Raw genomic sequence first — 10,398 nt, forward strand, 5'->3', positions numbered from 1 at the left:
ATGAATAGGCAGTTCCCAAATAATTTACAGATGGAAAGAAAGTGACACTGAAAATAAGGACATCTGTAAAGCAATTGTTTAAATAGTAGATCATGCAAAACTGAGATGTACAAAATTTCTATAAGGTTTGTGAGTGCTTAAGTCTGGTAATTGGAAGGCTATGGCCTGGGGAAAAAACAAATTAACCAAGGAAGTCTTTTTGGAGAAGGCTGGATTTTAGAAGGGAATGAAAGTCTGCTATGTGGTATGTTTGGAGGTGAATGGAGTTCTAGGGAGAAGGAATAGTGTGAGTAAGTTGTTAGAGATGGGAGAGTTGAAAATGAGGCAGTAAGAAACTAAACTTGTAAGGAACAAAGAGTATGAGCTGGATTATGGTGGGAGAAGAGAATTAATAAGAAAGCTAATGGAATGTCATGAAGCCAATAGTCAGGACTTTCTCCTTGATGTAGACAGGATTGAATAACTACTGAAGACTGTTGAAAGGAGGGGGAATGTGGGCAGAATGACATTTTTAAAAACTGATCTGGGCTGCAGAATGAAGTAAGGAATGTAGAAGGGGAGGAAGGAGACAGGGAAAACATTGAGAAATCTGGAATACCAGTCTAGACAGGATATGATATTCACTTAGATATTCATATTGTTCATTCATTCAATAGTATTTATTGAGCACTTACTGTGTGCAAAGCACTGTACTTAGCTCTTGGAAAGTACAATAAGGCAATGAGTAGAGACCAACTATACCCAACAATGGGCTCACAGGCTAGAAGGGGGAGACAGACAACAAAATGAAACAAAACAAGTAGACAGACATCAATACCATCAAAATAGATAAATAGAATCATAGATATATACACATCATTAATAAAATAGAGTAATAAATAGGTACAAATATACACAAGTCCTGTGGGGAGGGGAACGGGGTAGAGCAGAGGGAGGGAGGAGGGGGAATAAGGAGGAGGAGCAGAGGGAAGGGGAGGGCTCAGTCTGGGAAGGCTTCCTGGAGGAGGTGAGTTCTCAGTAGGGTTTGAACAGGGGAAGAGAGTTGGTTTGGTGGATGTGAGGAGGGAGGTCATTCCAGGTCAGTGGTAGGATGTGGGCCAGGGGTCGATGGCCAGGACGGCAAGAATGAAGCACCATGAGTAGGGTAGCAGCAGAGAAGTGGAGTGTGCGGGCTGAGCTGTAGAAGGAGAGGAGGAAGATGAGGTGGGAGGGAGGGAGGTGAGGTGGAAGGGGGCAAGGTGACGGAGAGCTTTGAAGCCAATAGTGAGGAGTTTTTGCCTCATGTGAAGGTTGATAGACAACCACTAGAGATTTTTGATTAAGAGAAAGGTGTAGAACTGGCAAACATTGTGGAGAAAAAGATGATAGAATTTTTCCACAAAGTGAATGTGAGAATTGAAAAAGAACTAGAAATTGATAATGGTACTTTTGCAGGCAGGCTCCACCAGCAGACCTTCCGCATGTTCCCCGCCCCCTCCCCCTCTGATTAAACTCTGTAAAACCCAGGCATCCTGAGCCTCTGCTGCCACCAGAAATCTCCACACCTCCTGCTCATCTCTGCACTCCCTCTCCCTACCCAATCCCTGGGGAAGTGTTTCGTATTTCTATCCTTGTTCATTCATTCAATAGTATTTATTGAGCGCTTACTATGTGCAGAGCATTGTATGCTTGGAATGTACAAATCAGCAACAGGTAGAGATAGTCCCTGTCCAATGATGGGCTTACAGTCTAATCGAGACAGACAGACAAAAATAATAGCAATACATAGAATCAAGGGCATGTACATCTCATTAAAACAATAGCAATAAATAGAATCAAGGTGATGTACATCTCATTAACAAAATAAATAGGGTAATAAAAATATATACAATTGAGCGGATGAGCAAAGTGCTGAGGTGAGGGGAAGGGAGAGGGGGAGGAGCAGAGGGAAAGGGGGGGAAAGGGGGCTTAGCTGAGGGGAGGTGAAGGGGGGGGTAGAGGAGCAGCAGAGGGAGCAGAGGAAAAAGGGGAAGCTCAGTCTGGGAAGGCCTCTTGGAGGAGGTGAACTCTAAGTAGGGCTTTGAAGAGGGGAAGAGAATTAGTTTGGGGGAGGTGAGGAGGGAGGGCATTCCAGGACAGCGGGAGGATGTGGCCCACGGGTCGACGGCGGGATAGGCAAGAATGGTGGACGGTGAGGAGGTGGGTGGCAAAGGAGCGGAGTGTGCGGGGTGGGGAGTAGAAAGAGAGAAGGGAGGAGAGGTAGGAGGGGGCAAGGTGATGGAGATCCTGGAAGCCTAGAGTGAGAAGTTTGTCTCTCTCTATCTCTCTATCTCTTTTCCTCTGTCTCACTATTTGTCCCTCAGTCCAATTATCCCCCTCCTTCTCCTAAACCCAACCATAATGGAAATTATTAATACCCTGGAAACAGGCTGGGCTGCAAGACCAATTCCAGCAGCCCAAGGTCCCCACTCCTCCATGGTGCCCCCACCCACAGTTTTGGTATCAACCCCAGGCCCCTATGTGTCCCCATCATCTTTTCCCTCACAGTGACTTCAAACAGGACATAATGGCTGTTCCTAGATGGTGGATATAGCCACGAAGTAGAAACCAAGTAACGGGCTTTGAGTCACCTAAGAAGACTAGCTAACACCAGCAGGAACATTCAAGGTGTATCACACATAGCACTGGAGACCAAAAGGAGCATTCTGCCAGATCAGCAGTTGCACAAGTAGACCGACAACTCAGGGATTAAGAATGGTACATTAAGGATTTGCACAGGTAGGATTAGCTAGGGTAGATACAGGGGAAGCCATGTCAGCTAGGGGTATTTTGAGATGGGGATATGTAAATGATAAATGGATTAAAAATTCAGGTCTGCAGGAAACATGAGTGAGTGGGAATAAAGGTGCCTGACCTGAAATTAACTGTTGTTCGTATGTTTTCTATGTTATACCTCTCTGGCAATGGTAGCAGATAGACAATACCTAGAGTATGGCCCTGAGAGGTAGGGAGTATACTGGTGCTGACAACTGGGATTGTAAAGTTAAGAGGAGGAGAGGAGATGAATAATTACAATTTAGCAGTCCAATTTGAAAGTGAAACCAAAGGAAAGAGAAGGGAATCCAGTTTATCAGAGACTAGCCATGGCCCCTTGTCCTCACCCTAACAGATCAGAAATTGGGAATGCCACTAGGAACTGTGGAATTGGGCCAGGATGGAAAGAGGAAGAGCCGGTGGGAAGCACCTGGCCCTTCTGCAGCTGCTATTGGAGATTTAGAAGGGGATAATCTTTGTGCCCAAATCTGCACCCAGAGTTCCTAAAGTTCATAGGGCCCAATTCCTTAGCTGACGCTCTGTCTCCACCAACCCTTTACATATACATGCTGTAGTGGATGAAGCACGGGCCTGGGAGTCAGAAGGTCATGAGTTCTAATCCTGGATCTTTGTCTGCTGTGTGACCTTGGGCAAGTCACTTTACTTCTTCTGTGGCTCAGTTGACTCATCTGCGAAATGGGGATTGAGACTGTGGGACAAGGGACTGTGGTCAACCCGATTTGCTTGCATCCACCCAGTGCTGTACAATAGAGTGCCTGGCACACAGAAAGTGCTTAACTATTATCATTACTATTATTATTATTATTATTTTCTTTGCTCAAAGTTGTCTAAACTGAACTATAACTTCTCCCAACATCGTTGACTTCACTTGACTTGGATTTTCCGTGAAGGTGATTCTACCACTCCCAGAGAGATGTAGCATAGAGAACACAGAGACCAAAGCTTGCTCCAAATTAGGAACCAGGAGGTCTCAGCATATGACCAATGATCCAGATACTGAGAAGACCAGATACTGAGCGTAGGCCGCTTACACATTTGTATAAACCCGCCCTTTGTTGAGACAGTCAGATCCCCTTGGTCTTCCCGAAGATGCTCCCATGGGAGTGAACTCTCATTCATCCCCATGTTGACAGTCAAGTTTCGTGACTTCCAATTGGCAGTTGAACAGGAACATTGCTCGGTTCATCACTTTTAGTCCCTCCTCTAAAGATCCGTTGATCATCACTTCATGGCCCAATCCACCACCTTGGAGACATGTGATCTGGGTTTGGGAGGGGAGCAGGGGGCACTCCCAAAATACCAAGGCACTGGGGAAACACGGGCCAGTATCCCAAGCTATGTTAGGGCAAGGATGGAGTCGTTCTGCAATGGCAGCAGCTTCAGGAGCTGCTGTAGTTCCAGGACTAGAACTAGGGGATTTGTCATGAGACCTCAGTGTTGGGGTCTGTGTCTGAGAAGGAGTTGCCAGTCCTGGACAGCTGAAGCTGGTCACACAGAGGAGCTGGGCCCCACGACTGTAAGGGGTCGGGGGCACCGCTTGCATACATGGACACCTGCTGAACACCACAGAGGTGTCCCAAAGCAGTTCCGGCTCAGGCTCTCAGGGTGTGCCACAGGCACACGGGGATGTGGTAGGGGAAGGGCAGTGTCAGCAGTCAGAGTCCTCTCTCTGCACTGAGAGATCACTTCGGATCATGGGAATTATAAAGTGGCTTGAATTTCCAATTCCACCCAGACTGTAATTTGGAGTTAAGGAGGGCAAGAAGCGGTGGGGAAAAGCCACCATGGCACTCTGGGGATGCGGCATGGCAGCAGAAGCTCTGGGCACCGGGCTCTGTGTTAAAGGCAGCCTGGGATTCACCTCTCTGCCCTGCAACGCAAGCCTGAGGAGGGCAAGGGTAATACTCCCTCACTTTTTACTCTAAGTCCTATCCCATAAATCCCAAAACCTAATATTACACTAAATTCCCTTCCCTCATTTCCAAAAGACATATTAATAAAGTTCTAATTAGCTTTCCGCTTCTGTTCACCCAACACGTAAAGTGTAGTCTCACTAGGTATTGCCAGGGGGCACATTTTTCAGCTGTGATCCATGGGCAAACCAAGGTTCTCAAGGAACCCCTAGTAACCCATAAACCCCACGGCCAGTACAACACATCATCATAAAGGGGCCTTTTGAAAAAGATTGTAAATGCTAGTTTCGAGTCCATTATCTACTCTCCAGGATGGAGCTGGTGTGGTGTTCCCTCGGGGTGGGGGCGTGGGGGGGTGTCACCTTTTGTTCTGCAGGGTCTCTGCTTGCCAGGCTCCCTGAGAAGCAGCGTGGCTCAGTGGAAAGAGCACGGGCTTTGGAGTCAGAGTTCATGGGTTCGAATCCCGGCTCGGCCACTTGTCAGCTGTGTGACTTTGGGCAAGTCACCTAACTTCTCTGTGCCTCAGTTACCTCATCTGTAAAATGGGGATTAAGACTGTGAGCCCCACGTGGGACAACCTGATTCCCCTGTGTCTACCCCAGCGCTTAGAACAGTGCTCGGCACATAGTAAGCGCTTAACAAATACCAACTGTCCTGATTCTGCAATATGTGGATCTGTTCCAGGAAGGCTTGTGCTGACTGTAGTGGGCTCTTCTCACTTTAGGTCTGGTGGGTCCTGAAATAGGTGCTCCCACCCAGGCATCCTTTGTCCACACATAAACTGGTATGGACTTGACCAGGTCGTAGTAGTGTCCTTCTTCCTGATATGCATCACGGAAAGCAGCAGGAGCTCTGTCCACTTGCCTCCTGTTCCTGTTAAAAGCTTCTGCAAATCATCCTTGAATATTCTATTTGCTCATTCGACCTGTCCGGATTCCTAGGGATGGTATGCCACACATAACATTACTCAATCACCTTCTCCCCTCCTATCTCACCTTGCTACTCTCCTATAACTCAACCCACACACTTCGCTTCTCTAGTGCTAATCTTCTCACTCCACCTCCATCTCACCTATCTCGCCGCGGACCTCCACCCATGTCCTGCCTCTGTTCTGGATTGCACTCTCTCCTCAAATCCGACAGACAATTACTCTCCCCACCGTTCAAAGTCTTATTTGAAGACACATATCCTCTAAGAGGACTTCCCAGACTAAATCCCCCCTCCCCCCGGCCCACCAACCGCCCTTCCCTCTTCTCCCACTCCCTTCTGTGTCACTCTGACTTGCTCCCTTTGCTCTTCCCGCCTCCCAGCCCCCCAACCCATGTATATAAATACATACCCGTAATTTATTTATTTGTATTGATGTCTGTCTCCCCCCTTCTAGACTGTAAGCTTGTTAAGGGCAGGGAATGTGTCTACTGTTGTCTTGTACTCTCCCAAGTGCTTAGTACAGTGCTCTGCACACACTAAGTGCTTAATATATATGATTGAATGAATCAGTGAAACTCTTCCCATCGGGTACCTGGGGCAGGGGTCCCATATAGTTTTGAATCCTCTCCCAGGGGTCCACAACTCCCTTCTACCACCAGCCCTTTGGTTGCAGCAGGTCGGGGACCGTGTCAGGCATATTTCAGATGCTTACTCATCCACTGCTTAGTCTCCTTCTTTATCCAGCACCGCACCTAAAATATTTTTAGTTTCTGGCAAAATAATGGGTCCTACATGCCTCTAAGAAACAGACCCACTCTCCAGGCCTTATACTGATAGTGGGCCCCTCTTCTCTCACTCATGCTTCCCAGTAGGAGTGCTCATTTTGATTGGGGAAGTCACGTTGGCTCCCTCAGGCCCATTCAATGTCCTCCTGTGGCCTCTCAGCAGCCTGTAATTGTATCTTAGCAAGTTCAGTTAGTGCATTCTGCAACTGGATTTACATCTCTGGTGTGCATCCCAACCCTCCCACCATTACTTCCTTTTCTACCATTTTCTTTCTCACCAAACCCCTGTCTTATCCCGCTATGTAATTATTTTGCTATCAAGTCTCCACTTTGTATTTCCATTTACCTCCTAAATTTCGGGTCGTTAAGGCTGGACCATGTTTCCATGAGGCATTACCCCCAGTCTGTTTGGCCCAGTGAACCCACCCTCCCTTCCTCTGGGCAGTGTGGTATGATCTCTGCTGACTCTGATCGAATATCTTCCGATATTCAAACACACATCTAAATTCTTTCCACCAGGGCCTGAGAATGGTCCCCCTCTTGCAGTCTCATTCTCTGTACTCCAGCACTTAGGCTACATATTCCAAACCATGTTTTTCTCATCATTTCTATTGTGTTTGGGGCAACCCCGCCCCCCAAGACACCTGCCATCTTAGGTCCTAACAAAGCCATCCACAATTTGTCCTGGTTGGTAGAACTGTATTCTGCCATTGCTTGTCTTCCCCTTACCAACCAACATTTGAGGGTATTCCAGTCTCCAGGAGATGCCCTTAATTCCTTAGATAGAGCTTCCCTCTTCTGCAGCGAGAGGCATGTGACCACCACCTCTTGGTGACTGTGGTGGAGGGTTTCTGCTTGTCTGACTGGCCATCAGTACTTGCACATGCCTCAGCATCCCTCAAGCAGGTATGAACTGGGGAGAGCTGAGTCCCACTTCTTACGTTCATACCCCCATCATGCCTGGTGACATGTCAAGTTCTCCAATCCAACCCCATTACTGAATGGCAGGAGAGGAACCTCGGGATTCCTTGGGAACTGGTCGTAGATGGGTACGAAGCCTCTACTGGGGCAGAGGCACAACATAGGGCCTCCTGTGTATTTGGATAAATCCCCACCTCGGGTTTCTTCCCACTCAGGATCCTCAACTCCTCCCTCATCCTGTGAAGTTCCAAATCTAACCTCCGTTTATTCTCTACCTCCCTCCTGCCCTGATTTGCCTCCTTAGTGGTAGTTGATACTGTTGTTACTGAGAACTGAATCAGTACCCTCTGTTGTTCAACTACACCCTCAAAGGAGTTATATGTGCTTGTAAATCATTCACTTTCCTCCGTAGGGACTGTGGGTCCCACCCAAAAAAGCTTGGAGTACCACTACTTTAACCACTCCAATTCCTTTTTTGCCTTCGCCTTTCGATCACAAGCCCCTCTGCCCATTCCCAAAGGGTAAGCCACCAACGAGATGCAGCGAGAAGCAGCGTGGCTCAGTGGAAAGAGCCCGGACTTGGGAGTCAGAGGTCATGGGTTCTAAATCCTGCTCTGCCACTTGTCAGCTGGGTGACTTTGGGCAAGTTACTTAACTTCTCTGGGCCTCAGTTACCTCATCTGTAAAATGGGGATGAAGACTGTGAGCCCCAGGTAGGACAACTTGATAATCTTGTATCTACCCCAGCGCTTAGAACAGCGCGAGGCACATAGTAAGCGCTCAATAAAAACTTAAAAAAACCCACAAAAAAACCCGTTTGGGGTTGCTGACAGGGCACTCACTGTATCTTAAGGGCATTTCGTGCATGTGTTCTGCAATTTCAAATGTAAGTCCCAGAGGCTCCATCCTCCTGTTAGCTGCCAGATGTACCAGTGTTCACTGCCAACTACGCCAAAGATACTACTGCTCCAGGGAGGTGTAGCATAGAGAAGACAGAGACCACAGCTCACTCCAAGTCAAGCACCTTTAATCTCATTTCCTTCCAGGAGAGTTCAGCACACGACCATCAGTTCAGGTACTGAGTGGTCCAGATACCGAACTCAGGCTGTTTACATAGGCAGGGTTTTAAATAGATAAAGTCATTTTTCTAAACTCTCCCCTGGCTGACCCAGTCAACTACCCTTGGCCCTCCTGAAAATGCTCTACAGAAGCCAAACGCTCATTAGTCTTTGTGCTGTCCGTTGGGTTTTGTGGCTTCTCATTGGCAGTTGAGCAGGAAGTTGACATCCCTTGGCCTCCAATGGTTCCCATTCATCACTCTTAGTCTCTCCTCCTACTGTCCATTGATATCTGTATTGTGGCTTGATCCTCCATCTTGAAGCCATGTGGACTTGGTGGGGGGGGGAGTGGAAGACCAGGGGCTACCACCAAAATGCCAAGGAGTTGGGGAAATACAGGGGGCTAGGGTCAATTCAAAGTTGCAACAGGGTAGGAGTGGAGGTGTTCTGTAGTGTCAACAGCTTCAAGAACCACTGCGGGCTGCATTCCAGGACTGGAGATGGGGGATGCACCCCACAACAACTCGGTGTTGCGCTGTGTGTCTGAGATGAGGCGCTCGTCCTGGTCCAGCGGAGCTGGTCAGAGAGCAGAGCTGAGCCACAGGACAGGTAGGGGGCTGGGGACACCGCATGGGAGCATGGAGTCACCTGCTGAGCATTGTGGAGATGCGCCAAAGAGGCAGCGACTCAGGATCTCGCCATGTGCCACAGAATAAACAGGGGCAGAAGTAGGAGAGGGGAGACATTAACATATTAGATCCCCCTCTCTAGACTGAGGAATCACCTTGGACCACAAGGACAACAATACAGCTAGAATATCCATCCCCACAGCGCGCAGCTAAACCCAAATTGTTGGAGCCAGAGAGGGAAAGGACCTATGGAGACTTATGTCCTAATTTCTTTACTGCACTTGTGCTCACTCTCACAGTTCCCACAAAGAATGCATGTGCTAGATTTATATTTCTACTTTATCCTCCTTGGGTATTTTTAGTTGCCCATCTTAGCCTAGCTTCCTAACTTGCTTTGCCATAGTAAACCTGTCACTACCTTTTCTCCACCATGTCTGTCACAGGTTATCCTTCTCAATATTTTCCCTTTCATTCCTAAACCTAACCTGAGAGAAAAACAAAATTGGAGAATCCTTCAAGTTAGAGCCAAACCAGTAACCTTCAACTGTCCAGGGTTAAACCACCCTAGTCTTCCATTCTCCCAACTGAGCTACCCTAGACTCAGATAGATAGATAGGATTGACAGCAGCAGTAAGATGCTTGATTCTCTTGTAGCCTCACCAAGGCAACCAGACGTGCAGGGGCAAAATTAATGATACATTGCAAGAGACACATTTGAATAGTCATGCCAGGCTCATGTAACATACAAGAGCGTAGTTGATGGATCAGACTGTTCATTCATTCAATCATATTCATCGAGCACTTACTGTGTGCAACACACTGTACTAAGCACTTGGGAGAGTACAATATAACAAAAGACACATTCCCTGCTCACAGTGAGCTCACAGTCCAGAGACTGGGAACTAAGAGCTCAGCAGGCAGAAGGGCAGAATAGTAAGTATGGGTGATTGCTTTCTTGATAAACAAAAGTGCTTCAGGGTCCCTAGGTCAGCTCAATACACCAGCCTGCCAGTACACCAGCCTGCCAGTAAGGAAGTCAGTGTGTTTGTGAACTGCATTACAGGGTAAGCTTCATCTGGTTCACTCATTCTGCTTTGTTTCTCTTTCACTGCTGAATGGAAACAAAGATGTGAACAGCAAAAAGCCCAGAATATTGGTGTTGCACCTCAGATACCAGCTGGATATGAGGAAATGTGCAAAGGAAAACACATTAGACCAGGCTGGGCATGAAGATGATGTGGACATTGTCCGTGGGCCAGGATTGTCCTGCAGTTTGAGCGACAGTATTAAGCCAGGAGCAGATAAACTCCCTACATCTTGAGAATGGGAGTGACAAGGATGGAATGAT

Source organism: Ornithorhynchus anatinus, chromosome 8 (assembly GCF_004115215.2).
Source record: "Ornithorhynchus anatinus isolate Pmale09 chromosome 8, mOrnAna1.pri.v4, whole genome shotgun sequence".
NCBI classification, from domain to species: Eukaryota; Metazoa; Chordata; class Mammalia; order Monotremata; family Ornithorhynchidae; genus Ornithorhynchus; species Ornithorhynchus anatinus.